We start from the raw sequence: 4,148 nt of genomic DNA, 5'->3' as shown, positions 1-4,148 counted from the left end.
GAACTGTTTTGTCTGCCAGCAAGAGAGACAGAGAATGCAGGTGGTCCTGGGGCACATTCCCCAGTTGCAAGGCCTCACAATAGCTGGTAGATAGATTACATTGAACCAATGCTGGCAGCCCTGGGGGGCTACAAATGGGTTCTGACAGGAATAGACACTTACTTTGGCTTTTTTGTTTTTTTTTTTGTTTTTTGTTTTTGAGATGGAGTCTTGGTCTGTCACCCAGGCTGGAGTGCAGTGGTGTGATCTCAGCTCACTGCTACCTCCTCCTCCTGGGTTCAAGCGATTCTCCTGTCTCAGCCTCCTGAGTAACTGGGGTTACAGTCACCCGCCACCACACCTGACTAATTCTTTTGTAGTTTTAATAGAGACTGGGTTTCACCATGTTGACCAGGCTGGTACCAAACTTTTGACCTCAGGTGATCCGTCTGCCTCGGCCTCCCAAAGTGCTGGGATTACGGGCGTGAGCCACTGCACCCGGCCAGGAATAGACACTTACTTTGGACTGGGTTTTGCACACCCAGTGGTAGATACAAATGCTGAAAATACTATTAAATTATTGGAACAAAAGATACTGTACTAATTTGGGCCACCAAGTTACATTTCTTCAAACCAGGAGTCACACTTTACAGTCCATGGTGTCCAACAGTGGACAAAGAGATATCACATCAAACAGACATATCACATTGCATTGTCATCCTCAGAGTAGCAATTTAATAGAGAATTGGAGTGAGCAATTGAAACATTCATTGTCTAAAATGAGGTGGGTGAGGGTGCAGTGGCTTATGCCTATAATCCCAGCACTTTGGGAGGATGAGGCGGGAGGATCACTTTAGCACAAGAGTTCAAAGCTGCAGTGAGATATCATGTCACTGCACTCCAGCCTGGGCAGCAAAACAAGACCCTGTCTCTAAAAAAACAAATAAAATAAGAAAATAAGACTTAAATATCAAATAAAATGGGGGAGGGGATAAATTTATGAAGCTCTTGTTTAAATGTTTTCATGAGGGTATGCCCACATGTACCATGAGGGGCCAAGGGAGAATCCCCAGTGGAGAGATTCCTCCATTTTTCTCAGCAATCTAGGGAAGAGGGGTTGAGGGAGAGTGCTGGTATGACTATATGATTCTTGCCCACATCACCTCAACTTTCTTTTTTGTCATCTGATGCAGAGGTTCCAGGGCTAGAGATACATCTGCAGGTGCCAGAAGCATAGTTAATTCCTAGGCAAGACATTGTAACTATACTTTTAAATCTTTATTTCAGTATTTCTAAGGACCCTATAGGTTAAGTTGTGCCCTCAACCCATCTGGAAAAATTTGAGTTGACAGTAAATGCTGCTGTATTGTCCAGTGGCTAAGATAGCCCATTAGTCCTATATCTATATAGCCCTAACCTATATAAATTGGAGTGGGCTGAAGGGGAGGCACTTGCTAAACTACTGTTGTTGCCAACAATGTGGACTAGCACAATGGCCTCTCCTAATTTCCCTTCCAAAGGTGGAAAAGTTTGGGTATAAATGAGAGAAGGAAGAATAATAGCGGAGGGTATGGAATGAATAACCCAATTAGGGAAATCCAATATTATGCTAACACTTTGAAAGAGGCCCAGAACAAGGGATGATATGGTTATACCAGATGTCTGAAAGGATGAAGCCATATTTTGCTGAGACCACACCTGCTTTTGGAACTTAACAAGATTGAATGGAAGCCTGCACACCTGGATGGCCTTTCTGTGTGAGACATTTTGGTCATAGAATATGATAACAAACTGATTACTCTTATATTTCATATTACATCTACTCAATTTGATATAATACAGTCATTGTTGGTAATATTATAATACTGTACTGAAACTGATAGCCAAATGTATTGCAAAATTGGATTTAAGACCTTCTATCCCTACCCCACACTGACTTCTCCAAATATTAGGCATATTCATGTTGGTGCTATTGCTGTATCTGTTATATAAATGCTACACCAAATGTGGATGATCAGACAGGTATGATCCTTTTGCAGAAAAGGCTAGGGGTGGCCTGTGATATAATAAATAATATGTCTGGTCTTCATCCCCAGTTCCTGGCACAGAGCTTCAAAAATCTTTAGAATTATAGGAGCCTGTTATGCTAATGAGTTGTGCAAGGCAGGTTTATTATGCACTGGTTACCAACTTATCTGAGGCTGCTGAGATAGAACACCCCCACACAAATTACGTGAAGTAGATTTATTACTTACAGAAAGGCAGCAAAGAACAGCAGAAGCCTAAGATTCATGTTGAGCTGGTCTTCCAAGGCTCAGGAAAGTTACCAAGGTGGATGAAGCCTTGTCTGTACATACTTCACTTGCACCACAGCTGAGGGACCCTGGATAGCAGCCCACCCTAGGCTTTATACCCCAGGGATAACATGACATGCTGGGCTAAAGTGTTGAAGGACATCCTGTTTCTAGGAGGGACTGGAACAGAGCCCAGGCTGTTCCAGTCAGTCACTCCTTATCATTGGATGTTGCATTCACAGAATATTCTAGTTATTTTTGAAAACTATAAGCAAAAAAAGAGAGAACTGGGTCAGTTCAAGGCCACCAGAATAACTGTTCTGCAAGGTGATGCTTGGTAGGGCCTCTAGATGACTATGAGATGGAGAAGACCATCCATGTGACTAGAGGGTTGGAATTCTTAGTCTCTCCCTCTGACTTCAGGGAGGGGAATGGGGCTGGAGTTGAGTTCAATCATGTGGCCAGTGATTTACTCTATTATGCCTGCATAATGAAACCTTAATGAAAACTCTGGACAATGAATCTCAGGGAGTTTTCCGATTAGTGAAGACACTGAAATACCAAGAGGGTGATGAACCCTGACTCCACAGGGACAGAAGCGCCTGCACCTAAGACCTTTCCAAACCTTTCCCTTTATTCTTCTTCATATGACTATTCATTTGTGTCCTTTATAATAAAAAGGTAATAGTAAGTAAGCACTTTTTTGAGTTCTGTGAGTCATTCAAGTGAATTACTGAATCTGGGGTGGCGTCATGGGAAACCCCTGAATTTGTAGCCAAGTCAGACAATCGTGTGAGTAGCCTGGCGATCCCACTTGCAGCTGGCATTTGAATTAAGGGCAGTCTTGTTGGGGACCTTGTATTTTAACTCATGGGACTTGACACTAACTCCAAGTAGTTAGTGTCAGAGTTGAATTGAATCATAGGACACTCCGCTGGTGTCAGAGAATTAGTGTCAGACACAGTAAGTGTAGCACGTACTTGAGTTCTGCGAGCTGTTCTAGTGAATTGTCAAGCCTGAAGGAGCAGTGGAACACCAAAACCTGTAGACGGCTGGAGTAAGGAAGGCCTGGGGACCCCTTAACTTGAGACTGATCTCAGAAATGAGTGCAGTCTCATGGAGGACAATGCCCTTCATGGGGAAACTTGGCCGAATGCCAGGCGGTTGGTGACAGCACTCTATTATGAAACATTACCCACAGTAGAAAGGGAAGTACTGAGACATTCTACAACATAGATGAACACTGAAAATATAATGCTAAATGGAAAAAAACAGACACAAAAGGCCACACAGTATATAATTCTATTTCTATAAAATGTCCAGAATTGGCTAATCTGTAAAGGCAGAAAATAGATAAGTGGTTACTTAGGGTTGAGGGGTGCAGTGGGTTTGGGTTAGGGAGGTAATAGCTAAAGGGAACCACATTTCCTTATGAAGTGATGGAAATGTTCTAAAATTAACTGTGGTATACTGAACTAGTTATGGATAAAATACCAGGATGTCTGAGATTTGCTTCCAAATAATCCGCTGGGGATGGGAGGAGAACAAAAGAAGTAAGACTGGCCAGAATTTTGTAATTTCTGAAGCTGGGTACCTGGGGGTTCATTATACTATTCTCTCCAGTGTTTGAAAGTTTTCATAAAAGGAAAAAAGGAAAAAAATAAAAGAATCTTAGGCAGTGTTCTCTCACAAGAGAAGGGAATGTCACTTCCCTTAGTAGTTTACAAGGTCCAGAGCCACCCCTCCCTAGCCCTCAGATGAGATTCATGAATTATTGAGGGAAAGCTGAGAGGCATAGAGGCCGTGGACTGTGGAGAGGTGGTGAGCGCAGGGGCTGGTTTGGCCCAGGCAACTCAGCCTCCTTGAGGGGCCCTC

Source organism: Theropithecus gelada, chromosome 6 (genome assembly GCF_003255815.1).
Source record: "Theropithecus gelada isolate Dixy chromosome 6, Tgel_1.0, whole genome shotgun sequence".
In the NCBI taxonomy this organism is placed as follows: domain Eukaryota; kingdom Metazoa; phylum Chordata; class Mammalia; order Primates; family Cercopithecidae; genus Theropithecus; species Theropithecus gelada.
Note: the sequence above shows the minus strand (reverse complement) of the source record.